We start from the raw sequence: 27,891 nt of genomic DNA on the forward strand, positions 1-27,891 counted from the left end.
TTCTCCACATTACTCGGCATTTCTTTCTAAATCAGTAGGAGGAAGGTGGTGCTCATCCCTGCTCTGGATGGATGCCGTGCTGGGAGCTCTCCCTGCAGCTCCACTGAAGATGCACACGAATGTAGGGAGATAATTTAATCTCTGAGAGGCACTCACATACTGAGCTTTGGAGCGCCATAGGAAAAAAGCCCGCGAGGAAAGTTATGGCTGGTATTAAGAGCAGGAGTGAGAGAGAAGTAAATAAGGCACCGGGCCACAAAGTGAATATGGGAGAAAACAAAACATTGGGCAGGTGCTCTCTGAGAGAGCAGCGCATGGCCTGTGCATGGGAGAAGATGGGCAAAAATAAAGGTGGGCATCATTTTAGCAGGGGAAATAAGGCGTAGGACATCTAAATGTCTAAATACTCCCACAAATGTCTGTGGGAATGTCTCTGTCCCTCTTTTTCCAGAAACTATTCCCCATGGGCACCCCAAGGTGCTCAAATATGGCAGCACGGCCCATATCCCCACCTCATCCAGAAAACACCCTATGGCCTCCTTCCTATGTATGAATTGCTGTCCTGGAAATAAAATCAAGGATTCCGCAGAGCAAGTTGTGGTTTGCACCTTTTGTATTGCAAGAACGAGAAGCACTTGTCCATGAACACTGCTGAACTCTCACTCTTATCACTGTGATTTAGACACTTCTGTTTAATTAGCTTCTACGTGCATACATTGCTCGTAGCCGTTGTTGCAGTGAGCCTTAAAAACGCACGACTTCCAGCAATTCCAGCTCTTGGAGAAGCTAAATAAATCCTCTGCCTCCCCCCTTTCCCTCCATGGCTTGCAGAACTGTTCATAAAACCCAGGTCACTATTTCTCCAGGTTTAATTACAGACCTTCACTCAGGCTGCAGCAGACCACAATCTCCCAGCAGAAAGCTATTGGACAGCATTAATGCTATGCAGCTATATACATTGCTGTGCAGCTATATACATTGCTATGCAGCTATATACATTTCTGGAGCCCACGGGCATCAGGTCAGCACTGGAATTTGTGTTAGGTGCTGTGCAAAGATGCAACAGGACTGGACATACAGTTGTAAAGCCTGTGGCACAGGGAATCCTTTCTCCGGAGCATATGGAACCGGATATACTCACCTTAATGAGTAAAACTTTAGGTTTCATGTGTCTTTTCTCACAAGGCATTTAATCCCCCCAGGCAAACTGCAGTCTCCCTCGTGTGTTCTCCATCCATGGCAATGCAATTAGTTTAGCCTGCAGGGAGAGAGGTAATAAAAAAGGAATATGCTAACTTGAATTACTTGGCATTTTTGCAGGATCAGCTGAAATACGGTACATTGTTACCTTTTCTGGCAACTTTCTTACATTCCTCAGTCCTGTTTCTGTGCAAAATGGTGCTTGTTCACCATATGTCTTCCTAAGAAAACACTTGGCAAATATTAGCTGTGCTAGGAACAGGCACTTGTTTGGTGTTAGGAACTGAGGCCAGGGTTTTCCAAAGCAGGTGAAAGAATGGAGGGATGTAAAATGTCACTTGTACCTAATTCCATTAGGCCCAAATCCAGCTGTAATAAAACAACCCCAGGGAAACCATTAACGGCAGAGCTGCCTGCTGAGGAATGTTCATAGCCACAGAAATAGGAACCTTTCCTCAGGCCTTAGCACCCAATGCCATTCTTCCAAGTTGGCTGAAGGAAGCCCCTGCAGATCCTTATTTTCTGTGGAGCACACTGCCCTGTGGGATAAAAGAGCTCTGCTTCATGGCATCAAGGCATGCATCCATTCAGGGACTGCATGGATGCATGCCTAGGATTGGCAGCATCCCCATCCTAGGGCACCTGGCTCTTGTCCTGGCTCTGGACAGAATTTGCCCCAGTGCAAAATTCATCTCCCCCTCCTTCAGGTCAGGGAGAAGCTCTGTGGGGAGTGGGATCAGTGCAGGGTGGCAGCAGAGCCCATGGTCACTCACAGCGCAGGGATGCTCTGGGATGCAGCATCAGGATACTCCAAGCTCCGAGCATATGGGCACACTGGGATCCTGCCATGACCCCTGGGATGCCAACCCCGCTTTCCTTCCCATTTGAAAGGCTCCCCCAGCCTCAGCTCCCCACCTGGACAGCAGAGATAATTCCACCCAGGATGGGGAATAATCCATTACAGTCCACGAGGTACTGAGATGCTCCGGCAAAGAGGGCGGTGGAAGCGCCTCGGCACAGTGTGTGTGTTTAAGCAGTCACTGCTCAGATCTTCAGTCATCATTACCTCGAGAAACCAGCTGTTCTTTTGCTATTTATGATCCCCCCTTTAAATCTACCCTCCCTATGACTCAACCCACAGGCTTTAAAGTGTGCAGTGTATTGACATTTATATAGTTCATTTCATACACTTCCTCTCAAAGCTTTTTACAAAGCCATGAATTACATACCTGTCACCACTGAATTCATTCATCCAAAAAAGAAGCAGTCATTACGCACTCGGCAATAAGCCTCATAACACTACCCACCATTGAGTTTGTATATGTGTGCACCAAAGAGATAAAGTTACTTTAATGCCATCTCCGCTATTAATGCAACAGAGAGCAAGAGAGGGGGGACAAAAGAGGGGCATAAGTGATGGGTGGGAGGGTCTGGGCCTTTCTCCACACCTAGATGTGGAGATGCAGCATATATTAACTTCTTAAGAGTCTGCAGCTGTAGGGGAGTAATTATGTGAATGGCAAGGTGCCTTCGTCCCAGTCTACAGAAGAGATAATAAAACAATAGAATACTTTGCATTTGTTTTGCTCCTTTCATTCTGGAATCCTGAAGTGCTTTTCAGATATTAATTAATTCTTGTTAAAGAAAAAGAAAAATCAATAACTCTGGAACGGTTTTCATTTTGGGGGATAGAGGCACTGACAGGTTTGCAAACTTTCTCCAAGCTGCAGAAAGAATTAGTGGCAGGAATAAAACCCAGCTTGATTCCTAGCCCACTGCTCCAGCTCATAGACTCACCTCCTTCATCTATTTCTATCAACTCTGTTCTATTTTTTTTTAATCAATATTTCAGTGGGATGGCTTCCACTACTTGGGTAAAAGCTGCCTTAACTTCTTACTCAAAACAGATGAAGAATATAGCATCTGTTGGTTTGATTTCAGGCAGACAGAAAATCTCCTCCACTCCCAGATTCTGATGATTTTAGGAATTTTTGTTTTCCTGTTAAACCTGTGAAAGCCGCTTGTGAGGGATTCTAGCTGTGGACTGGCAGGGATCTGTACTGACGCCAAAGCAAAGGGTGCTCAGGTGAACCACTTCTCTGCCTGACTCCTGCTCAGGTCTCTCCATGAATTCTGTGGTCATTAGCAATGAAGATCACCCACATTCTGATGAAAGTGATGGCCCTGATGATTCCCTGGTCAGGAATGAAGCAACTAAAATAACTGCTCTGATTTACATTTTGAATCTCTTTGCTAAGTATGCAACCTGCCAGGCACGCTCCCAGCTCCCACAGCTTCTGGGTGACACCATCACTCAGCTTCTTTCAAAGCAATCTTTGACGAGTGATTAGACAGACAATTCAGTATATGATTAGACTTACAGACAGATAAATGAGAATATAGAAATCCATATTTACAACCCCTCCTGTGCAGTACTGCCTGCAATGTGCTATCATCAGTCATTTCTAAGAGGTTGCTGCTGCCTATGCCACGTAGATGAAGCAAGTACAGTTCATTCAAGTCCTTGCTGTTGTATATGGTGATTCAGACTGTGTATATTTAGAGTGACGACCAACCTCTTGCAGAGCAATATCCTATCTCACTAGGGATTCAGGCCCAGAGTTTGTAAATTCATTTGTAAACAGTGTGTGGTTTCTCAGTGAAGCCTCTTTCTCAATTAATTGCATTTATTTATTAGCATTAGTATCACTTAAACTACTTCCCTAAACTTCAAGGTTTTCACCACCATGCTGAACGGTGAAACACTAACATGCAAGAGGGTATCCACAAACCTGGAAAACTCATCTGGGAATCAAAGGCTCCAATGACCAACTGCCAACTTCCAACTCAATGCAACCTCCCCCAGGGAAGAGGCAGGATCAGGCTGCTGACTGACCCTCTTGTAGCTTTGCAAAGCAACAACATTATCTCCGATGAAATAGCTTCCCTCTGTCTGTATTAGCTGAAAAGCACAAGCACAGAATTGTTTTTTCCCTCTGTGCACCAAATCGCACTTCTCAATAGGGTTTTGGAGATTAGATATGTTTAAAATCACTCAATAAATGACAAAATGGAGCATAAAACAACAAAGAGGGCATTGCTTTAAATCTAGTTAGATTGTGGTTATTACAAAAAGAGATATTTTACATTTCTTTAGTAGCTTCCGCTGCAAAACATTCCGCAGGCTACTGCTGAGATTTTAAAAGCAATATGTTGGATTATACGCCTAATACTCACTAATTTAAATGAAAAATAGAGATAAATATTTCAATTTCCTATGTATTCTATTTCTCTCTCCTCAATATACACTCATGTAGGAGCCTACAGGCACACAGAAATCCCTTCGGTCATACCATGGTGTCTGCAAAGGGACCACCAAGCTGGTTAGAAGCATAAAAGAATCACCAAACCATCACTATCAACTGGAAGTGAAGAGGAATGAAACCTCTAACTGGAAAAGCATAGAAAACCAGAGAAGACAGAACATTTCTCTCTATAGGCTGAGGACAGAAGAGCTAAAATCCGTGCTCCAGAAAGGACACAACAAATTCTTTGAGAGCTAAGACGTCTGTGGCATTCAGTCTTGCACCTCATCTCAGATACCTTCCATAGAAAACACTTGGCATCCCCCATTTGGTTGACCCTGCATCTCGGCAATGACTAGAATTTCTTATATTTGTGGATCATGCCACTGAGGGATTCCTCAAAGCCTGTCTCACAGTTCAGCCCATGGTAATCCCACCTGTAAGTACACTGTGTATTGAACGTGTTACGAAGAAAAAAGCTGCTGTAGGAGGCATGGTGTGCTGAAGATGAGGGCAAAGGGGGCTGAGAATTGTAGGAAATTTAAACCTAGTTCCAGTTCACAGTGATGTCAAACCACAGGATATGAAAGCAGAAAGTGAAGATTTATGGAAAAAAAAGTGGCAGGAGTCATTATTATGTGTGCGCTATTGATTGAAGAAGATCGTGTTGCCCCCAAATTGAAATGGCTTTTACGTGTTTGGGCCCATCCTGACAAAAACACTTTCTCCTCTGTTGACGAGGCCATGTTGCCATGGAGATGCAGGGCTGGATGCTTGGCAAAAGCACGTTTCAATAAGGTAGGTCTAATGGATATATTTTCACAACATTCACAGTTCCTTTATGCTCATTTTCTCCTGAGCAGACTCATCCACTCCTTCCATTTTGGTACTTGATGAAAAAATATCTTTTTAATCTTTTAATTTAGCTTAGATTTCCCTCCCTCCAGCGCTACAGCTTGACAATTAAACTACTTATCTTTGATGCTCCACACCAAGGCCAAGTGCCTGCTTTTCATTATCAAGCTGGGTGACTTGTTTTCACCCTCCCTTCTCCACTTATGAACTTCTCTATTGCTTGCTGTGTATTATAGTTATTGTGATATATGTAACATAAGCTGTCATGCTCTTGCTAGTAAAATGAGTCATGCTCAGCGTTTCTTGAGGGCAGACCCTCTGAAGAGCTTAGGACTATACAGCAATATGATGTTGGCTGGCACCTATTCTGGAACGCACAACAGAGAACCTTGTCTATGCCAAAATATCGCTATTTGACTCAGTGCTATCTAGAGCAAAGACAATGTTTAGCCAGGTGTTCTTCATTCTGGACATTTTTGGTTTCTGTCTGATATAGACAAATGTATAATTCTTTTCAACTAGCTCAAATGCAAGCACAATTTCTCTGCATAAATATATATGTGCAGAAAGACACACATTCTAACACACGCATAAGTTATTTCACATCCATTTCTATTTGAATATCTTCTGGCTGGTAATTTCTTTCTGAGTTTCTTTTGACTAGCTCTCAGAACCTTTTTAAGTTTCTTTTTCAGAAATTGCCAACAATAATATGTACTTGAAGGGATGTTCACAGAAACATCCTGTTTGAGTGGATGGAATATTTTAAAATAATATCTAAATAACTGAATTTTAAAAATGTATATTCAGTACACAACTTGCATTTATGCCACACGGCCTTTGTGACCAATTAAAACCAGTCAACTCCCTTTGTGTTGGGTATGTCTTAATGAACTGCTTCTAAATGAAAGAGCAGACCAAGATATATTTGCATCCGCAAACAAATTCAAGCAACCAATTAGCTGGAGAAGACCAACACTGAGAACGTCAAAAATTCACAAACAGAAAAAGAAACAGAATTTATCCAATAAATTATTTATCATGAAATATTTGCTCAGTTTTCTTTAGAGTGGGTTCAAGTTATTACTAATTATACACGGAGCCTTTCACCTAGTAGGCCAGATTTGGTTTGGAGATGGAGGAAAGCCATTATCTGATGCACACTAGTTTTGAATAAGCCCTGATTTGAAGACGCCTAGGTGTTGGTAATACAAAGCTTTCATCACAAATGACTCTCATGAGCTCTCTTGTTGCAACTGTCACTAACACAGCTTGGTTTTGAAAGGCAATAGTCATCAAACGAAGCATTCATCTTCCTCCCACCCCAGAGTCAGCGTTGAGACATGCTGTTGGGTTAATATTTTGGAGCCTTTGCTATTCAAAGTCTGCAGTGAGAGCCCAAAGGATGGTAGACACCGATGCTGTCAGTCAAAGATAGTAAAAAAGTTGGGATGTTTCGCTCTTCTTTTGTACACACTAGTGGTCTTGGAAAAGAAGAAACAAGATTGAGTATCAGAGGATTCCTCATTTCTTTGGCTTCGCCTCTTGTCTGGGCTGTACGTCACATAACAGGGCTTTGGCCCAGGACGGGGGCTGTGAGATATAAGGCAAATCCAGTAAAGGAATAACCATCCAATAAGCAAACTATTTCATCTCCTCATGCTTCAATTTTGCCATCCACAAGACACTGCTAATGATACTTCCCCTGCTCTAAGATCTTTGGATGAAGGGGATGTGTATGTTAAAAAAAAAAAAGACTAACGCTCTTTAAAAGGGCTAATCCTCTTTGTCTGGTTCAAGTTCAGAGGCATGCAAAGCTCAGTGTTAGATGTGATTCTGCAGTGCATAATTGGGAACCACCAAAGGTGCAGCAACAAAGGTGATCAGAGGCAGGAGATGACTTCAGCAGAAGGAGAAACTAAGTAGAGCTCTGTGGGTTAGAAGGGATCCCATGGATCCCATGGCTCAGAAAGCAAATGCTGAGGGAGAGATGTGTCTGTGACATCATTTTGCACAATATAAGCACTAAAAAGCATCAGTTTGCAGATTTAAGACACACAAAAGAGAGTCGTTTCTGCAAGACTCCTAGTTACTCTGGCTAACATATTGCGATAGGATATGGGAAAGCCAAAAACTACACACAGGCTCAGAGAGGGCATGTCAAAGGGGGGACTTTACACTTATGTCCTGATCTGATCTAGATTATCCCCAAGAAATTGTTAACACAGTATATAGGGCTAGATTTTAATATTTTTCTTAGTCTACCAGCCTACCAGAGGGAAACTGCTAGATTCCTGCCAAAATCCCTAGGCTAACTGTTGAGTTTTGCAACATTTGCAAGAACTGCCCACAGTATTTCTGCAAAAACCAAAAGTCTGCACAACATAAATAAGCTGGTAGGACAATTGTAACAAGAAAGGGAAAATGTCTGATGAACAGCTCATGTGTACATGGTCACATACAGCCACTGACCAAACACAAGTTTTGCTTTAGTTATCTTTCCCAGCTGATCAAAGGAAGGGAGCGATGTTGATGGAGGCAGGGTAGCAGAAGGTGTGAGCACATTGGTGGCTTCATTGCATGTTATCCTCATGGAATTTTCACATGGTCATGCTTCATGGATAAAATGGATCTCAGGAAGGTTTATTCATTTTGCTGCTTATTGTTTACCAGGTACGATTGCTGTAACGAGGTCTGTATAACGGCATTTACTTGTTGCTCGAATTGCTGCTGTCTCTTTCAGATGCTTCTGGCTATAGCACTACGGTAGCTGCTGCTTAGAGAATAAGTGGAAGTGAATTGTTCTCTTTCCCTCCTTTTTCGTCATTCATCCCTATTAAACCAGAGGAAAAAAATAGTCTCTGCCTCACGCAGATCATTAGCCCCTGGTCTTTGTCTGGCCAAACAAAAGGTGTCACAAAACACCCTCCTACGTCCCCAAGATGTGCATCTCTCTCGAAAACACATCACAGAATAATGGTGAGGAGACCTGAAATGCAGGAGCTGATCTGCAACTGGTGTAAGATGACAGGGTGAGGAGTGGAGCTTCTCTTGGTGCTTGGGCTGAGCGTTACCCTGTCACCTCTCTGAGCTGCAGCATGGCCAATGTCATGGCCATGGGAGCATGGGGCCTGTTCCCCTCTTCTGGAGATGCAAGAGTGGGGCTACCATGCAGAGCATTGCAGGAGCTACTTACTGCATCTTTCCTTGATTTAGAAGATGTGTTCCCTTCCTTACAATTTAATGCATGCACATATATGTACGTGCAAAACCCACAAAATGAGTCAATATAGGCAAGACTCAGTTCAAATGCCTGGGAATGTGCCACGCATCTGGTTTAACCAGCAAAAAGCTAACCTCCTTGGAGATCCCAGCGAAACGATGCCCTCCCTCTCACAAAACAGTGAGTCTGCCTAGAAAACAGGGGGAAACACTGCTCTGTTGGCACTACTCAGAAGTGGGATATTTTCCCTATCATTTTCTTGCCTCATTATATGAGGTGCCAAAAATGTAAATTCGAACAGGGCTTTGGAGCAGGGTCTTTCCAGGAATGACGGGGTTGCATTTTGGCAGCAGCCTCAAGGACTGATCAGCTTGAGGCTACACGGAACGACAACGCACTGGGAAAATGAGGCTCTCAGGATAACAACTGGGGGGATCTGCACTGCTTTCAGTCAATCAAGCCCTATTTCAGCCACGGAGTAATCAAGCTCAATTCAGTCGACTTTTGCGTTATTATTGTTATTATTTATCACTCGAATTACCGGAGCACCTTGAGGAGGCAACTGAAATGAAAGTGGAGAGCAGTGGCACTGTATAGGGATATAACGGGGGCGCATGGCCGTCTGGGTGAGGGGGATGAGGCTGCCAGCAAACAGGAGTGAAACGAGGTGGTGGATGCACGTTGGTGGAGATGCTCTGCTGGCCCCATGGGAGGATGTCGCTTCTTTACTTTGGTTGGGCTGCTAAGTAAGCATCGGCCAAGCTGGAGGCTCACCAAGTAGACAGCGATGGCAACACAAAGCAGGAGCCTGATACAGGTTCTCATGCTCTCTGAGGACATGGACACATGGACATGGACATGGCACATGGACACCATCATCCAGTAGGGCAGGGCTGAAGCACAGCAGTGAGATACCACCACCCCAAGGCTCACACCAAAATGGTAGCCTTGCTAGCCCAGCATGCACGCACTCGGTTGTTTACATCCCATCATCTGCACGTGTGGACACACATCCCTCTCGTGCTCCACTAGCCCTTCAGGGCCTTCACCTTTCCCACTGTTCCTCATATGTGGACTTTCACATCCCACAAAAGGTGTTGTACACCGTGTGTTTCAAGCAGCCCTTCTCTCAGCATCTACTGTTCTCTGTCGTAATGTACTACTACAAATACCCTGTAGATCTACTATTTCCTGGCACGTTAGCTAGAGCCTGCCCAGTTGAGGCAGGAGTCACTCCTTCCCTTTGGTTTGCTGTTGAGCTCACAAGGACTGTCATCTGTAAGTAATATGCTAGACATGTTTCTTTTTTCGCTTTAAAAAAAAGTAATTTATTTTCTAATTACAAAAGAATATAGGATAAAAAAAAAAAAAGAAAGGAAAAGAAAAGAAATTATGACTACCAGATGGTGAATCACCATTTAGCAGGAGCAGGCAAAGAGAGGACTCAGTCAATCACAGGGTAAGTGATAAGACACCAGAGTGAACTACTGAAAAGGAAGGCAGCTCATTACACAAAGTACTAAATTATTCTTACTGGGACTTCTCCTCCTTCTTTCCCTTCTTCTATTTTTTATTCTGAGCCATAAAGCAAGTAATTCTACTGAGACCCTCTTTTAAATGATTAACATTTCCATTTTAACTTTTGTTTTTGATTGTGTCCCTGCCATTAATCTTGCTGTCTTTTTCTACGCTCTGCTCTTCCCCTCATCTTCTAACTTCCTAATTTGCTCAGCGCATCCCACAAACCCACAAAAGCAGCCACAACCTCTGCTGATGGGAGAATCACAGCAGGAGCAGGACAAGGTCATGGGGACCCACCCAGCAATGACATGGCCCAAGACACCAGCAATGTCACCCAGTGTCACAGGCCACCAGTGGCCCCATCCCTCCAAAGAGACATCTAGCTGAGATCAACCCTCTACACGTGTTTGGATGGATGTTTAGGGGCAGTTTGAAAATCCCAGGTGAAGAGATAATCCATAGATAAGCATGGCCAGCAATCCCTGCTTGATGGAGATGGGAGCTGATAACATCTATGGTTGACCGAGAGCTATTTTGGGCTCTATTCCTTTCCACTGAGCGGCTAATTTATCACTTGTACAACCCTGAAAATTTTCAGGCAGCTCAGTGTCCTCAGCCAGCGCCACAACGGCCTCTGTTTCTATTGCTCCCCATTTGGCTGCTTGAGGAGACTGGGTTCAAAGCACAGCTCCTGCTGGGAAAACGCTGGAGAAAAGATTTTAACTTAAAATGGGCCATTTCCCAGTTCTCGGGAAAACCGAAGGGTGTTTTGCACAAATCTGGGTAAATTAGAATACAGAGGCAGTAATAATTTACCACTGATTAAATGCATTTTTCCATCATCTCCACAGCACTTGCAAGTTCACTGCCTGTCAATGAGACCTGTTTTCCCATCCTGGCTTGCTTGGGCCCAGAGCAACAATTCCTCCTACCTCAGTTTCCCTCTATTATGAAGAAGAAAAAGAAAAAAAAGAAAAAAAAAAGGCACAAATGTCACTGCTTTCATTTGTAAAGTTCCTCATGAAAGTCTGCTAAAATAGGGCTAGATTTCATATTTTTGCAGCTATTCTCTTCCTCAGCTATATACAGGAAACCCGAGCTCATTTATAAGGGAGTGTAGAGTGGGGGTAAAGTCTGACCCTGGCACCTGCAACAGAAATGGGCAACCCCACTGATTCATTAGGGTTGGAAGGGACCTCTAGAGATCATCCAGTCCAACCCCCTGCTCCAGAGGGACACCCAGGGCGCAGGGTGGCATCCAGGTGGGGTTGGGAGACCTCCTTTGAAGCCCCACGTTTCCCTGGGGAGGCAGCAAATGGAAACTGAGGGTTCCTAGACACTAAACCCTTCCCAGGGTGTTTTCCTGTCCTGTTGGCGTTTATAGCTTGCTGATGTGCTTTAGGAGTATTAGACAAAATGCATATAGGCTGGCGTTTTAGTACAATATTACTTATTATTGTATTTCCCCTGTCTTTGTTACTGAATGGAAGACGACTCTGCTAATGAACTAATCCGAAATGAACGCACTTGTAGCACTAACTGAAACCAACCCAAGGTCTTGCTTTTGCAAAGGAGTAAAACTTCTCAATACTCTTTCAATACACCCGCTTTCTGAATTTAACTCCTGCTGCTTTTCGTTGTAGGAAGAGCCAAACAAGGCAGGCTCCATCTGCAGGAACCGAGGGCTCGTGGTGTAGGAACCTGGGGAAAAGGGTTAATGTGACTCCCCTTATTTCCTGTAAAAGTAGCCTAATAGGCCAAAAAACGTCTTTGCTGGAATGGGTTGCAGAGGAATGGGGAGATCATCAGGGAAAGCTTCTTTATAGGAAAAACTCTTCATCACGTTATAGTCTATGAGCGATGTAGGGGTTATCCTATAGCTTTGTCTTTGGTAGGAGCTGTGTAGGCAAAATAAATGGTTTCAGTCCATATATAAAGTACTTCTAGCAAGATAGGAGTTTCAGCTTTTAGCAGCAAGGGACACTTTAATTGTAGCCTCTTACAAAAGTGGATACTTGCTTGTCAATAAAAACCAAATCTTGCACTTGAAGTGAAAACAAATTAAAATTAATTAATCAGTAGAAAACACTTCATTTGAACTGGGAAAAGCAAATGCAACGAGCAAGTCTAGGTGGACAAACAAGATAATCAAATCAATACCCACGCTTTTCTTACTGGCTCACAGCCACAGGCTATAAAGTGAGAAGAGGCATGTGGATCCACTTCATTTCTATTAGCTATCAGTTGGTTCTGTAATTAAGTGAAATTCAGACCTGCTTGGGTTTTTTTTTCCCCTGTCTCTAGGTAGACCTTTCAGTGCAAAAGGGCAGCCTGGCCATGCTAAAGGTATCCTATATATTTCCCTGCAAATCATCTTTCTTTGGCTATTTACCTCGTTCTTTCTATCCATCTAAACCAACCCGATCGTGCTCTGAAATGGGATTCTAGGAGAGTGCTGGGGACTCAAGAGATAAACCAAGCCTATTGCTGTAATCCCTAATCAGTGCCATTGTCAACAGGAATTGCTGTAAATTAGAGCTACACATATGCCTTAGTTAATAGTCCTGGATTAGTTAATGTAGCCAGATTATAGTGTCCTGATGCAGGGGCAGAAGCTTTAGCTTTTTGGGGTTTTTAACTATTTAAAATTCCTGCCTAGATTTTGCAGATGGCAGTTGTCTTTCTTGCATGCATGATTTGTGTCCTCTCTGGGGACAACCCCTTTTGCTGGCCATGAACATTCAGGCAAATGAGTTTTTGTTTTGAGGGATAGTAAGCAAAAAAGGCAAAATTCCAAAAAAAAAAAAAAAAAAAAAAAAAGGGGTCTAGAGAGTGCTTGTCAAAAATAGGGAGCTTTAATTCATTTTTGAATTTGCAAGCAGTTTCAGCGGTAATCAGATCAGTCACTTAAGAGTTATTGTTACCTCACTGGGGTCAAGAAATACACTATCTCATCTACAGACCCGGGCCAGATGGGCCACACTGCAAATTCCAAGTAGCGTTAATGACTCATAAGCCAAACAAGTGCCTTGGAAATTACGGGAAAAAGAATTGGGTTGCATTTAACAAAAAAATGAACAAATCACAGGAGGAGCAGAAACAGTTTCTCCTACTGCATATTTCATCGCTGGAGAATGTGTAGCTTTATTCTCTGTGCCTTTTTCCATCCTTTTTCTTAATTTTGCTTCTTGTTAGTTACACTTGGAACTCTTTTTTAGGCAACAGAAACATATTTCACCTGCAGCATTTTCTTATTCCTGAGATGAATACAGGTCTGTTCTAGAGGCTGGAAAAAAAAATCATTACTATGAGATTCGGGGTCTGTTTGCTATTCCAGAAGCCTATGAAAGAAGAGGATTTGGGTTCTGATGATCAGGATTGTGTGTGTGTGTTTGCATGCACACCTTAATGTGCATCTCGGTGGTTCTGTTCCTTTCTCATCCCCCCCCTTTCTCCACGCAAGGTCTAATTAAAACAAGAATGCACTAGGCTGCCTTCCGCTGTGTTTCATCTCCTGATATTTTTATGTTAAATCCACCAAGGAAATCTCCTGCAGGCTTTGAAGTCTTAGGGTGTGTGAATAAAGATGTCACAATGGTAGACACAGGGCTTCTTAATGAGGACAGAAGGTTTGATGTTGGAACACTTCAGTGCCCAAAGGAAAGAGATGCTCTCCAACAAGCTCCCTCTCTCTCTCCCTCTGTCTCTTTTTTTTTCTCCTGTATTCTTGCTGCAAGGGCCTATTTTTTTCCTTTCTATATGTTTTTTTTTCCTCTCTCCACCCTGAAAGGTAGAAGGGCACAAATGAGAGTAAATGCAGGAGAAATGCACAGTTTTAAAAATTCTAGCATTGTTAATACCAACATTTTTTTATGCCATTTCATCCTGGTGCCATCTCAGGTGCCAGCTCCATCCAAAGTCCTGCTGTGTCTATCTCTGCCTCCCTCCAGCCAAAATTTTATGACTCTAGGAAGGGAAATTTAGCTCCACTGGGGGCAGTTTCAGCTTGAAAGTGTCACCCTGAAGTCAAAGGTTAATTTAATGCCAGTGAAATGAATATACAGTCCCTGGAAATCGTAATACAAAATCACAAGCCCGGTCAGAGCCCACATCTCCAAACACTTCCCGAGACCTCAACTCAGTACTGTCTTGGCCACATCTGCTTTGAATTTGCTTCTTCTTGGGGATATCAGTTTTATGGTGGAGAAAACTTGCAGGTATCATGGGATGAGGCACTTCCTAGACATGGGAAATGCCTGTTAGAGCCAGACCTCCCCTTCTCTTTGGAGCGTACTCTTCTCTAAAGGGCACTAGGCTGTTGCTTCTTCCTAACCAAACAGGCAGGATCCTGTTTACATGATGACCTCTCACTCCTAAGCAAAATTCCACTCTCAAATTCCACATTTCTTATCAATTTTCACATAAAATTTCTCCTTTGTGTGCTGTCTCTAAATGTTTGCCACATCATCCTGAGAAGGACTGTTAGGACTTGCAGCCTGCTTTGTTCCCTGCATACATCTCACAACGGGCTAACCCTCCCATGTTCCACAAGGACCATTTCACAACTTGCTTTCTCTTCTCATCATGTCTTTGCAGGATCCCAAATCTCCCTCATTTTCATAGTATCCAAGCATCTTCCACCCTAGTCTGCACACCAGTGTGGAAATCACTGCGTGTGACACACACAGCAGAGGTGGCAGTGTGTCTTGTTTTGGGTCTATGTATGTACACTCTTCTGAGGTTAACAGCAGAGAAGGCAAGGGTGAAAGAACATGAATCTGCTTGGAGTGCGCGATGCTGAGTTTTGGTACAGGTTTCTAATTGTCAATGGGGGAGATTTCATCCTCAGATTATGGCTCTTGAGCAACTCTGTGGTTCTGATTGTGCTGCAAGGTGTGTAGGCTGCCCGTGGTGGGATCGGATTCCTCAGGGTTCAGGCTCTAGCTCAAACACCCTGGTACGATGCTGGTGAGCACCTTAAACCCACACCTTGAATCCTCAATAACTATGAAGGTCACATCTGCACAAGGGACCAGGAGGAATATTTTCCTTTTTGTACCAGAGAAAGGAAAGCTTGGGGCAATGCTGTAAATCCAGCATGGTGGCTTCAGAAGCCAGTTTAATTCCTGAGGAGCCAATTTGTATACTTTTTCATTAAGCTCAAGCATAGCTGAAGTTTTCGTTGCAGACCTCAGAATTTCAAGCTCAGCATGAGTCATTCCTGAAATGCTGAAATATTTAACGTTTTTATTCTTTTTTTTTTTCCTTTCAGGAGATGGATTTATTGACATCGGATGAGCTGTATCATTTTGCATCTAAGGCAACCCTGATGTCTGGAGCTGGTAGCGATGATGCTCATTGTTTGGAATTAAGCTTTGCATTGACTGACCACATCTGCTCCGATCCATCCTTGCCAAATAAAGCACAATCTCCCTTCCCCATCAGGATTTCTCTCCAAAACCTATTGCCTTCCAGCCCCCTTGAGTGATGCTAATACATTTTAATAGCAATGTGGGAGGAGTGCCCTCACCTCTTCTCTTTGTACTTCAGTTTAATCAGCTAGGCCTGTAATCTAACAATCCCACTGCTGCAAGGTGGAAGAAGGGAGGTGACTTGGGAGAACTGGCTTGGGGAGCAATATAACCAGGCACAGCAGCTGGGCTGCAGGTCCCGGGTTGCAAAACGTCTGTGCAGGTGCAGGATGGACGAACCCTCAGCAAGGGAAAGGTGAGCACGGAGCAGTGCACTCTGTGTGCTTTGGCTTCCTATCCATGCTCTCCCTCTCTTCACATCTTTGCACAAAGGGAAGCTGGGTTGTGAGCCCTTGAAGGAAATCATAGGGTTTTTTTGCTCTTATTTCAATAAACCAATTATATAGAGCCACATGATTTCCTTTAAGGACATCTATTCCTCAGATAGGTGAAGGTTCATGCTGGAAAATATAGGAGCGCAAGAGCAGAGCTCCAGTCTTTATGTTTATGGAGCAAAACTGCTACAGCAGCCAAAGGTGCCCACCAATTTCCCGCTAGAAGATGCTCCCCCAGAGGCAGAGGTCTGGACAAGGTGTTTCTGCCTAAATCTTAGGACGAGGTGTTTCTGCCTAAATCTCATCCTCTCCATTCCCCAGAGAGTGATTTACCACCAGCCCTCTCCATTGACAGCAGAAGTTAACACAACAGCAGCGAGTGGTTATTTCAGGCAGAGGAGCAAGGAGACAGCTGGGCTGGTAACCTGTTAAGGCGAGCTTTGCCAGAGGCTGCCTGTCAAAGCAAAGCCACTCTCTCTTCCTGTCGAGCTCAACACTTCTGCGTGATGCTCTGCCCTCAGACTGCAACTCCGCTGCGCTCAAGACGGTGCAAATTCAGCAAACCTCGTTGTGTGCTGGGGGCTGGCAATTATTGGGGGTTAACGAATCTGATGTGTGTGCACTAAGAGCTTGCCCAGTGGTTGCTGTGTAGTTTTATTGCCTAAGAATGCTCCTGTAAACTGAAGTGCCACCAAAGCCTGTTCTGGTCGCTCTGCAAAAGCCTAGGGAAGTGCAGGGCCATGTGTCAGGTTCCCAGATATCAGCAGACCCAATCTCCAGCCCTGGTTATTCTTGGAATCAGAGAGCAGTTGTGCAAGCAGCTCTGATCCCTGCCACTGCTCTAATGAAAGCACCACTTGAGATGGACATAGTGTTGAGTCCTGCCTAGGTTTAATGTCACCTCCTTGCCCATCTGTATGAAACCAACTGCTTTTTGTGCCACTCACCTTTGCCAGTCCACATCAGCGCCCAGAGGCTGACGAGAGAGCCCAGAACCTGCTCTGCAAAGAGCCACTGCAGGGAGTTACACGGGTAATGAAAAAGCAGTTTGGTTTTGTTTTGATTTCCAGATTTTCATGAATAAATTCCTGCTCAGATCCAATCAGAATGTCGCCCATAAAATTCCCTTCCTATTACTCTGATCTGGTTTGTCTGAAGCTCTAAACTCTATCACAGCGCAAGGCAGTACATTACCCAGCTCCTCATCGTCCCAGCTCCCAGGTCTGGTTTAGGACTGTATGACTGTATATGACTGTATATTTACCGCAGCAAGCAGCTCTTCTTCCTTTGCGTGTCCGCTTGAACCTCAACATATCGGCATCTTTTCCAAAGCCGATATTGCTTTGGAAAAGCTCCCTGCCCCATTTTAGAGCAAATCTGTGCAGTTCACTCTTTCATGCCTGCAAGAAACCCCATCTAACCCAAAACTTGAGCAATGCACCGAGCTGGCTCGCGCAGCCGGAGCTATAGCCAGAGCTGTCAGCAACTGCTGGAGCAAGTCTGCTGATCCAAAGCACCAACAGCTTATGAAGATGATGGATTGACACTAATTGGAGAGGTTTCTGCAGGCATCCCCCTGTCAGCAAAGCCTCGGGGAGGAGAGGTCTCCATCGGGCGGCTCTGGTAACACGGAGAGCAGGGAGAGCTGTCGGCAGAGGGAGCTTCCCGATGCACATGCCCTGGGCTGGCTGCATCTCCGAGGGGGAAACAGGGCAGGGAGGGAATGCAGGCGTCCTCCACCACTTGGCCTTCCCTTCGCCTGGAGCCCCAGGTCACTGCAACGACACAAATGCCATCAAATCACTTCCATTCGATTTGCTCAACTCCAAGGGATCCTGCGGTATTCACCAAAAAAAAAAAAAAAAAAAAGAAAAAAAAAGGAGTTTCTTCATTGCATTCTGGAATTTTCTCTCTTTTGTTGATTGTGTGTGTGATTGTTCGGTTTACTCTGCTGTTTTAAAAGGTCTGTCAGGCAGCCCCAGAAGGAAAAGATTTCCTCGTAACCAGTCGTGTGCCATGCAGAAAGAATAGCAAATAGTTGTTCCAAGCAGCCTGCCGGCTCTCCGAGACAGGGAAGGTAACAGTTTGAGCTAGTCTCTCCGTCCCTGTGGATAGCATCCCTTGGGATTAGGGATGGCTTTTCAATGAAAGACTCCCCTCCAGTGGACTTTCGGTTTGGGAAAGCCCATGCTCCTGTCACAGCCGCTTCTGCTGGAGCGCTGCACCGGGGAGAGGGGGAAGAGATGGCAATGCAGTGATTGCATCTCTGAAGGAAGGCAGAAAGCTGCCAGAAATCTTCGTGTGTGGCCAAAGGCCTGGGTGCCCCAGGGCTGTGAGCGACAGCCTCTGCTATGGGAGCAGGCTAAGTGCAAGCAGCCTTGATTGCATTGTTTATAATTAAGCACCCAAGCCGACATGAATGTAAATAATAGGAAAGGGTCTAAATGAGGTGAAGAAAGCCCATTTTTTTTCAGGGCTGACCAAGCTGTTGCCTCCCTTTGCTTCTGTAACTAGATAACTAAGGAAGATACCCCAGGGCCCATGAATGCCGTATCCCGTGTTCTTGCTCCTGCTATAGTTGATGGTATTGTCATCTTTGCCTAAGTAAGAACAGGCTACTCGACTAGTATTTGTGGATTTGGTTTCATGATTTACTTCCCAAATGGAATGTCTACAGGACAAGAGCTGCAATCTAATCTCAAAGAGTCTTGTTATGCCCAGCACACGTGTCAGGAGATGGAGCATTTACATTACCTGCATGTACAAACCCTTTATGACCTCTAATGCTGCTCTGTGTAGTTCTGATGTTAGAGTTGGGTGTGTGATTTCTGCCATCTGCAAGTGTGAACACCAAGGAGACCAGGCAGGTCAAATTGCATGTGAACAGACATTGAGATCTCAGGTCAAAGCACCGCAGCTGAGAGAGCTGGGACTCACTATTGCTTAGATCTCTCTTGACTTTGCAGTATCTTTGAAACCAGGGGCTCTAACTCATGTATTTCAAAGCACTGTAGAAGTCTGAGCGATGCTGCTTGTATGCATACTGCAGAATGCAGGTGAAGCCACTTGCATCCTCTGACAGAGCACTGGAACAGGATGCCCAGAGACGCTGTGGACTCATCTCCTTTGGAGATATTCAAGCCCACTTGGATGCGACCCCGTGCAAAGTGCTCTAGGTGTCCCTGCTTGAGAAGGGGGATTGGACTAAATGATCTCTAGGGGTCCCTTCCAACCTCAAACGCTCTGTCATTCTGTGATTCCAAACAGCTTCAGACTTGGGAGCAGTGAGAATGTGTCCCCTGAGGAGTGCTGCAAAATCCACAGGTCCCCTGGTAGCATCACTAGCTGGGGACAGATGTGCCACAACAGGTCTGTGTGAGGCTAGGGGAAAAACATTGATATTTATGCATATCTGGGCTATTTTCCTAGCATAGCAATCCCTTGTGTACAGGAGTTGTCGCTTCTTTCAACTAGTGTAATCTATACATCCTGACTGCAGTGATTCCTGCTATGAACCAAACCAGTGCTCCCCACTAATAAAACACACTCCTTTCCTGGCAAATCCTGGGGCTGATTAACCTTAGTGATCTAAGAAAGTCTCTGACAGAAAGGAAGCAAAACCCATTACGTTTTCATTAGGGCTAGGAGTTGCACAGAGAAATGGTGTGAATGGTTCCAAGAGGGAATAGCAGCCTAGTTTTGATTGTGCCAAGCTTCTTTAACAAGAGCTCCATATAGACAGCAATGATGGGATCAGGTAAGCTGGCAGAAAGAAGGCATGCTCAGCAAAACAAAGCATCCCTATTTTCCCATACAATTTAAAGCCATTTGAAGTGTCTGCAGTGGAACCGTGAGCCAGAGCAGCTGTTTCTGGTTAATTAATTCAAGTCTCAGATGAGGTTTGTTTGAAGAATTGGGGTGGGAGGGGTGAGTCAAATCAGGTTTTCACCAGAGGTAGAGAACATTTGCAGAACTGTAGAATTTTGACCAAGCATTTCCCGCAAAGCACTGCCAGGTGTAGCGCAAGGATGCCTGCGTACCATCGAATCTCTGAGGTGACCTCAGAGCAATCACGGTGTTGACACTTGCATCTCTTTGAGGAACAAAACAAGCATCCTCGCAAAGGAAAACCAACTCAAGTCACTCAGCTGCAGCAATTGTCATAATGAGCCTGATGGATGTCAAAGAGGACTATGGCCCTGAAACACCTGTGTAGCATTGCTCTGGATTGCAGTTGCCACAGCGTTTTTTGGAGAATGCTCCACTTCTGGGAGTGAGTTACTCCTCTGGCACCCAGAACAAGAGTTCGACTGGCTTCCATAAGGTAAATACATATGTTACCAGCTCTCAATCTTGACTATATCTAGATAAATATACCTGCAGTGGTAGTGTGGGATGTAAGCCAGATACTGTATATTACACCTGGTAGTTCCTCCTTCCAATACAGGGGGCAACCTCTGCCTCAAAACCCTGCTTTTTCTCTCCCTTTCTGGCAGCCTATGTAAGTGAATATGAGATGGTTTGGGTTAAGTTTATTTGCTTTATTCTTTTCTTTGAACTTTACCGTAGCTTCTGGAAGCCTGAGATGGGTTCCTACATTGCACTGTTGCTCCCCTAAGCTTACAAGTGGGCTGCTCATTTGAGCATGTCTGTTGCTTGGTTTTTCCCCTCTCTTGAGGATGAAGCACGTAATAGCCCACATGTCTCTTCCTCTGGTAAGCAGAGCTTCTGATGCCTGGCCTAGGGTTAATCGTGGAGTTAACCAAGTCATGAAAAAGTTTTCTAGGGAAAATTGCGAAGACTTCTTGCTTGGTTGGGCCAAGCAATCTCCAGTTTTTAAATTCAGATCTCTCTCTTGCTTTTGCTACCTTCTCCTGTAGATCAGCACGCGATATGCTGCTGTTTCCTTGCAACTTCATAGCATAAAGTTTAATTTGCTCTGATCCTTTCAGAAGCTGGTTCAGTTTTGCCTTAGCCCTTGCTCTATTTTGTCAGCAAGAGCCTAAGTTGCATGTGCAAAAGGCAGTTTCTTTCTTCACTGTCTTATTTCCGTGGTGATCAGCTCCATGAAGGACTAGAGGGAACCTGCCTTTTTGTAGCTGGGAATGATTTGGGAGTTTACCTTTACCATGGCGGGGAAAGCTGTGACAGGATGGTGATAAGAGCTGGGAGGGATGGAGGAATGAACACCACGTGTATGTTCAGACCTTTGCATTTTGCGGCCTTGTTTCTTTGCATTATTTCTTTTAAACCTGCTGCTGCTCGTCAGCCTTTCTTTTAGAGCTGAACAGACCCATCTTGGTGTCCTTTCCTGACCTGTTGGTAAATGCAGGGTGCCACCGAGCAGCTGCCGTGTTGCGCCAGAAAGGGCTGCTTTCTTTAGGAATGGGCATGGTATCTGCATGCTCTAGGTTTCATGGCGCTCCCTAAGCTTCTAGGGGAAAAGCCCCTAGAGAAATGTAAAATATTAGTGGTATTTTAAGAAAGTGTGTGGGTGTATAGACACAATTAGTTTTCCTTTTTATAGACCTACATGGAATATCTTCATCTCTGAGGAAGATGCCTCTATCTACAGAGCGGTAGCATCCTATAGGAGGGCAGTGTTCTGTTCACATTACCAGAAAATGCCATCAAAATTAACAAAAAACACCAAAATTACAAGAATGCTGCTGTGGCCAGGCAGTGTCAGTCCAGTAAGTTATATAGGTCAGAAGCCTATAGGTGTAGGATTGCTCCATCCTTCCTGGGCTGAAACTTCTTTCTTGTTAATGTATATGGTAGTGATTGCCATAGATTTTTGTCGTGTCAGTCCCCTAAGATCAGAGAGGAGCTGATAGGCCTAGGAAAGACACCACGTAGGATTAAACAGCAGAGGGGATGCGCACGCACGGGCAGAGTGTCTGCTCTCGTGCTATGTGTTGCTATTGACACATTGCACTTCAATGGCTATAATGTCAATGGGCACTTGGGGACCTTTACTCGTGGATTATTAATGCATTAGACCGCAGCTTTTTACAGGTTATGGTGTCAAGAGCGGTGGGAGTGGATGCCGACGGTCTATGGATAGAATAAAGGCTCTGTTTAATCAGGGCTGTGTATGCCAGAGCCCTGCAAGTGCTGCACCCCAGACACCCTGTCTGCAGCCCTGGAATACCTGCTCCTCACAGGTGTGATCCCGCTGCAGGTCAGAGGACAGCATGCAAGAAAAGGAGACCAAAAAAAGCATCAAAAAGGCTGCTGAGAGAAGGGAGAAAATCTTGTGGCTGTAACTAGGCAGTCGTGCATTGCCATCACAGGCTGTGGGGAGTTCATTTCCTGGCACTAGCCGCTCAAACCCTGAAACATGAAGATTAATAGGTTCTTTATTTTATTGTTAGTAACTGCAGGTGCTGCCTTTATTTATATAAATGTGTGCTGCTGTGCGCGCTGCCCAGGATAAATTCTCTCATGGGTCTTCAGGGAGAGAAGCTCTCTCCTTAGGAGCGAACATTGCACCAAACACTGCGCCTTGGTGTGAGCGTGGGGATGTCCCCAAGTGCTCTGAATACGATGGAGGCTGCAGGTGACAGGTCTTGTTCAAGGGCTAGAGCCTGCCATTCATAAGGGCCTTCTTGGGGACATAAAAACTTGCAGGGGAGACTCACAGCTGGAGCACAAGCTCTTGTAGGCTGGCTCTCCAGCTGACCTGCTCTGCATAAACAGCATGCGTGTGTTTGCCAAAGCCTCTGTTGACAAGACACGACATAGTGGTTAAGCCCATAGACGAAGGCAATACAAGGTGTTTTCAACCAATCTGAACAAAGCCCTGACTTCTGCCCAGTCCTCGTTCTGGGGAAGAAGTGGAAGAAAAACAAACCAGGGGGCCGTGTGGCAGAAGCCAGAGGGACATGCAGCACCACACATGGGGAGAAGCGTCCTCAGCGAGGTTTTAGCAGCTCCCAGGTCAGGCAGACCCAAGCAGTGAGAACAGCAGCCCACTGAAGGGCCCTTAAGAAGTGACTGTGTTTTCAGTTGGCTCCTTCCTGGCAGCAAATGCATCTTTCTCAAAATCATTGCACCTCAGTTGCAATGGGACCTGGAGAAGTTATCCTCAGAACTAAGCTACCTAGGTAATAGAAACAGTAATTAGCCACTAATAGGAACAGTCACCAGGTGCTCCTCTGAGGTGCTGGTGCTAATTTCCAGGTTGCAATTGCAGGAGAGGCACAGAAGGTCTGAAGCCAGATAGATATTTGGCCCTGTTTAAAAAAGGGAGTGTGGGACGTGGCGTTGACCAAGGGGACGAGTTTCCTCACTGCAGACTTGTGTCATCCCAATGCCTCTCATTTCCCTGGGGTCTCGACTTCATTCCTGAAGGAGGCAAAGAAATCCCCTGATTTTCTTGACAATGCTGAACACAGACTTCTCATCATGTCCTATCTAGGCCAAGGAAAGGCCCCTGCTTTTTATTGTGTGACGACATGGAAATTACCAAGTAATTACAGGATTATGCAGCACCCTGTAAATTAGATGTTACCTCTTTACCTTTTATAGAACAAAAAATAACCATGTAATTACCTAGTGAATTAAGCTGTTAAGGTCTCATGGTAATTACACATGGAGTCAAAAGCTCCGAGTTCTTCTGGTAGATACAAGTTAAGAATTATCTTTCATTTTTAAACATATGTTGCAGTTGGATCCCAAAGACTGCACATTTCCATTTTAATAATGCTATGGCCTGCCCAAATGAAAGGAGGCATATGTCTCCCATCTGAGTGTGCAAATAGGATGAACATGTATATATAAAATAGATTGGACATATGCAAAACTGACCCGGGTTCATACTAGAAAAATTATATGGACTGAAGTGGAATAGAAATAGAGGTAAAACATGATTAGGCAGATGACTGTTTAAAACTGTGCTTAGTTTTCTAGCGCAGGAACTTGGTTTCACAGGAAGCAAGTCATTGTGGAGCTATTTTTAACATACATGTGTGTTGATAGCTGCAAATAGACATTAGAACTGGCCAGTGAGAAGGTCTGCTCTTCCTAAAGGAAGGTCCATGAACTTGCTGCATGTAGGAAGGTCTTGACAAGGAGCGAGGAGCCCTGAGCAGCAGGGAGGTGAGAAGCGAGGACTATAAAGCGAACATGTTGATGATATGAGATAGGAGAGGGGTCCTGGCCCCAGTGAAGGATTTTGCCTTTGAGTTGCATGTCTTTCTGCAGATCTTCTGGCCAGAGCTCTGGAGAGTGCTGGCACACAACAGGCTGGGTACACAACATTGCAGCAAAGAGCCACCAAAGGAGAGGAGCTGGTGGTGAGCAAGAGTTTGTGCCCGGTCCTGTCAAAGTTGCTCCAGGGAATGTGTTAAATGCTTAAAACGCGGCCCCAGAGGCTGCAGTCCTGCAGCAAGCGCTGAATGCCAAGAAGGCAGCAAGTCCAGCCAGCGAGCAAAGCGGTTGTGGCCACGCTGGGGCAAGGGGACTGGCCGGTGCGGTTCCTTGTGTGCAGTGACTTGAGCAAGCTGGGCTGGAAGGGAGGGGAAAGCTCCGTGGCACGCAGGAAGCAATTAAGCTGACTGTCAGTTTTGTAAAATACCCAGGCAGGTCTGTTTGGGATGAGGATCTGAAGCACATATGTTGCTACTGTTGCACTGCATATTCTAAAAGTTATCTTTTTATCCAGAAAATACGAGGAGAGGCTTCTCCCCTTCCTCCCCCACTTTAGCCCTAAAAGTGTGCTGGATTTTATTCTTGTTTCATTTAGGCTTCTATCTCCAGGTGTTAGGAACGTTTCAGGACGTTTCAATGAAATCCTAACAAACTTTACTGATGAGCTGGAAACCAGTTTCAATATCCTTTCAGCCTGAAAGCAGGCGTTTTGATAGGTGCCAGAGAAAGACTCTTCAGCTTCATAATTTTAAGTCCCTACATTTGAATAATGGGACCTTACAATACGCTTAACACAGTCTGGGAAGTGCAGTACATTCACCTCCAGCACTTCAAAGAGGTGTTACGTTCACTTACTAGCTAATTTTATAACTTGCTTTGAAATATGTAATGTATAAGTACTCGCTGGTAATCAGGGAAGAAAATACAGAGCCATGATAGGGAGTTAGGTGTTTCTTTTAATGAAGCTTAACACTGACATTTTAACTATTAACATTGTGTCTACAGTCTCTATTGCAGATCTAACTATTTCACCTACAAGTCATCACTAATCCAAACAGCAATTGCTCCGGGTACAAAGTGAATTGAAGTAATTATCTTCTAATCTCTTTATTTTGCAGTTTTTCTCATTTTGATTTTCATATTATCATCAACTCTCTCTATCACTTTGTTTCCTAGTGCTTAAATCCTGCAGTAATGCCGCATGCTGAAAGCAGTGACATGCATTTACTTCAAAGAGTCATTTACACCCCATGGCAAGCAGGTAGTCTCACTACAGAGACACAGGGATATTTTGGTGCAAATGAGCTTTTATCCATGTGCTCTTGGCGTGATTTTTCACCCCGTGTCCATCAGCTTTACCCTTTTAGAGTTGCTATCTGGCAATCGCTACAAAACACCCATTGGGGTTAGATCAGAAAATTAAAAAAAAAAAAAAAAAGAAGAAATAAAAAAGAAATCACACTCCATCTCATTCCTGGTCTCTTGCGTAACATCCCTTCATCCTGACACAGATTACTGCCAGCATTGTACTCGCCCAGTTCCTCTGCCTTAATAGCCTTACGTCTGGTTCAGAGGGAGATCAAAGCGAGAGCAGTACCAAAGGGCTTACATTCAATTAGCAGCGAAGGGGGCCGCCTTTCGACGTGCTCAGCAGAAGCTCTGATTGCCACAAACTGCTGACTGCATATCATGTCCTATCGCTATCAGCGTGTGCAACAGCAGCTCGTAGCCTGCTCTGCTGCAAAGTGGCCTGGAGGAGCAAATGACACTTCTATGCTCTTTTTTTTTTTGCTGCTTTGGGATGGAGAAAGCTGGAGTAATAAGTGCGCCTCCATAGAGCTGCTTGAAAAGGGCAGGGGGGTTCTGCCTCTCAATCTCTGTGGGGTTTGTTTGGTTTTATTCCTTCCTCAGGGCTCTGGACTGGAAATTCTCAGCCAGCTCTTGACCAAGGTGTTGGACAAGTTGAATTTTTAATGCTGAGTGATTTATTATTATTATTTTATTCTCCCCCCTCTCTCTCTTACTTGGGCTTGGAGGCTTAGCCGGTGGCAGTCTGAAGCCCAAGAGCAACAGTTGAGGCTTTTGACCCTTTCTGTGTATTCAGCGTATCACAGTAAAATAAGGTTCCTCTTATCTCTCAGAACAAGCTATCCTCTTCCTCCTTTCTCCAGGTACCCGTGACATTAGTGAAAATCAAAAGGCAGGATGTCTGACAGATAGCTTGTACCAGAGATTTAGGGGGAAAAAATGTAGAGGGGAGGTTTTCTCTGTTTTCTTATTTTTCTCTTTAAGAGATGTGAGATAGCATGGACGCCTATGGCTACTAGACCACCCTCTGCACAGAGTTGTCTACAGATAACCTCAAAGTGGAGCTATTTGAACCAACAGTGAGCTGGTTGCACTTGTGCAAAGCCTTGTCTCCTCGATTTACTTTTTCTGCTCCACAAGGTTCACATTAAGTTCCTGCCATGCACACACACAGAATCTGTTCCAGGGGACTCTATAGCTGCTCTTGCCAAGAACGTCTTCAACTACTTTAACCTTTTAAAATCTCTTGCATTACCATGGGAGATGACCACTCCACACGTTTCGCTCAGGTTAACAACACTCTAAAGAGCTCGGCTGGTCAGTGGAATCAGAAAACACCGAAAAGGTCAAAACATTCAGGAACTGCAGAGGCTTCCCTCTAAATTGGAGTAGCCTGTGACCTTCACTTAACCTTGACTTTAAATGATTGCAAATGAACTTGGGCAGCTTAACCTCGGTGCTAAAAACCTAAATGAATTGAAAGAAGAAACTACATCCAGCAGCTTTCCATCAATGTCAGGCGGTGTTCTGCAACACACCGTGTATCAGATAGACATAAATGTCTGTTAGCTGTGCTTAGTGGGTTAGCTATATTTAAAATAAAGTCCCATCAGCTTCCGCAGCGCTGAATGGTATATGTGTGTTTGTACCATAATGCAGTGATCCTTATGAACAAAGGCGTATCCAGCTGGGGCTCTTTTCTACAAGGTGCTTTTTTTTAATCTTTTGGCTTATGCAGGACTTACTGCTATAATATGTGGTGTTTGCATAGCAGTCAAAGCAAGGATTTCAGCACTGTAAATCCACCACCTGCTTTCCCTCGGTGTGCTGGGGTTCATGGCGAAGCTTTCTTGGACTTGAGGAGGACAACGTCCACTCTCCTGGGCTGTAGGAACCAAAAAAGTGCCCGTGATTAAATGAGAAAGACCAAAAGGATGAGAGCTCTGCAGCAAAGCACCCCGTGATACTCCCTGCATTACAGCAAGTGACTCTCCTGTGACTCCAGCACAGGCAGGAGCAGGGGATGTGGCTCCATGACCAGAGGTTTCACAGAGATCTGTGCTTGACCTAACTTTTGAGCCCTTACCTGTACCTAGGAGCTGTGGGGATTTGGTGGCATCTGCCTTGATGGTGGCAAGGGGATGGGCTCCCCTTCCAAAACTAGAAATATTACCAAGCCAACCTATTCCTTTTGTTCCCTGCATGGGTACCTACCTCACCCTTTCTATTTAACAACAAATCCAGAGACAGAACCATTTGTTGGGGTGCAAAAACAACAGTTTTTCCCCCGCTACTGTTGTAAATCCCTATCCCAATAATAACAGTTAAAGGGAAACATTCACAGAAAGACCCTGCAAAGGAAGTTCTTAACTCCCAATTAAATGTAGAACCCAATTCTTCACTAATTTCGTTGGCCCTGAGATAGGGAAAGGGGAGGGAAGGGGGAGATGTGTCTTGTCAGCAGCTCAGACCTCCTCAATGCCACGGTCAAAACGGCTGCTCCGTGTTTGATTTACTGG

At 44.7% G+C, this 27,891-nt stretch overlaps 1 long non-coding RNA gene across 1 annotated transcript; it reads left to right on the top strand.

Annotated features, from left to right (window-relative positions):
* The first annotated feature begins 19,871 nt into the window (after positions 1-19,871).
* On the top strand, positions 19,872-26,741 carry LOC112958736. Its single transcript, XR_003251483.1, has 2 exons — positions 19,872-20,234; positions 26,357-26,741. It is a non-coding gene; the product is annotated as an uncharacterized LOC112958736 (long non-coding RNA).
* Positions 26,742-27,891: the final 1,150 nt, after the last annotated feature.

Source organism: Nothoprocta perdicaria, unplaced genomic scaffold, assembly GCF_003342845.1.
Source record: "Nothoprocta perdicaria isolate Ctin4 unplaced genomic scaffold, notPer1 scaffold_9, whole genome shotgun sequence".
NCBI lineage: Eukaryota > Metazoa > Chordata > Aves > Tinamiformes > Tinamidae > Nothoprocta > Nothoprocta perdicaria.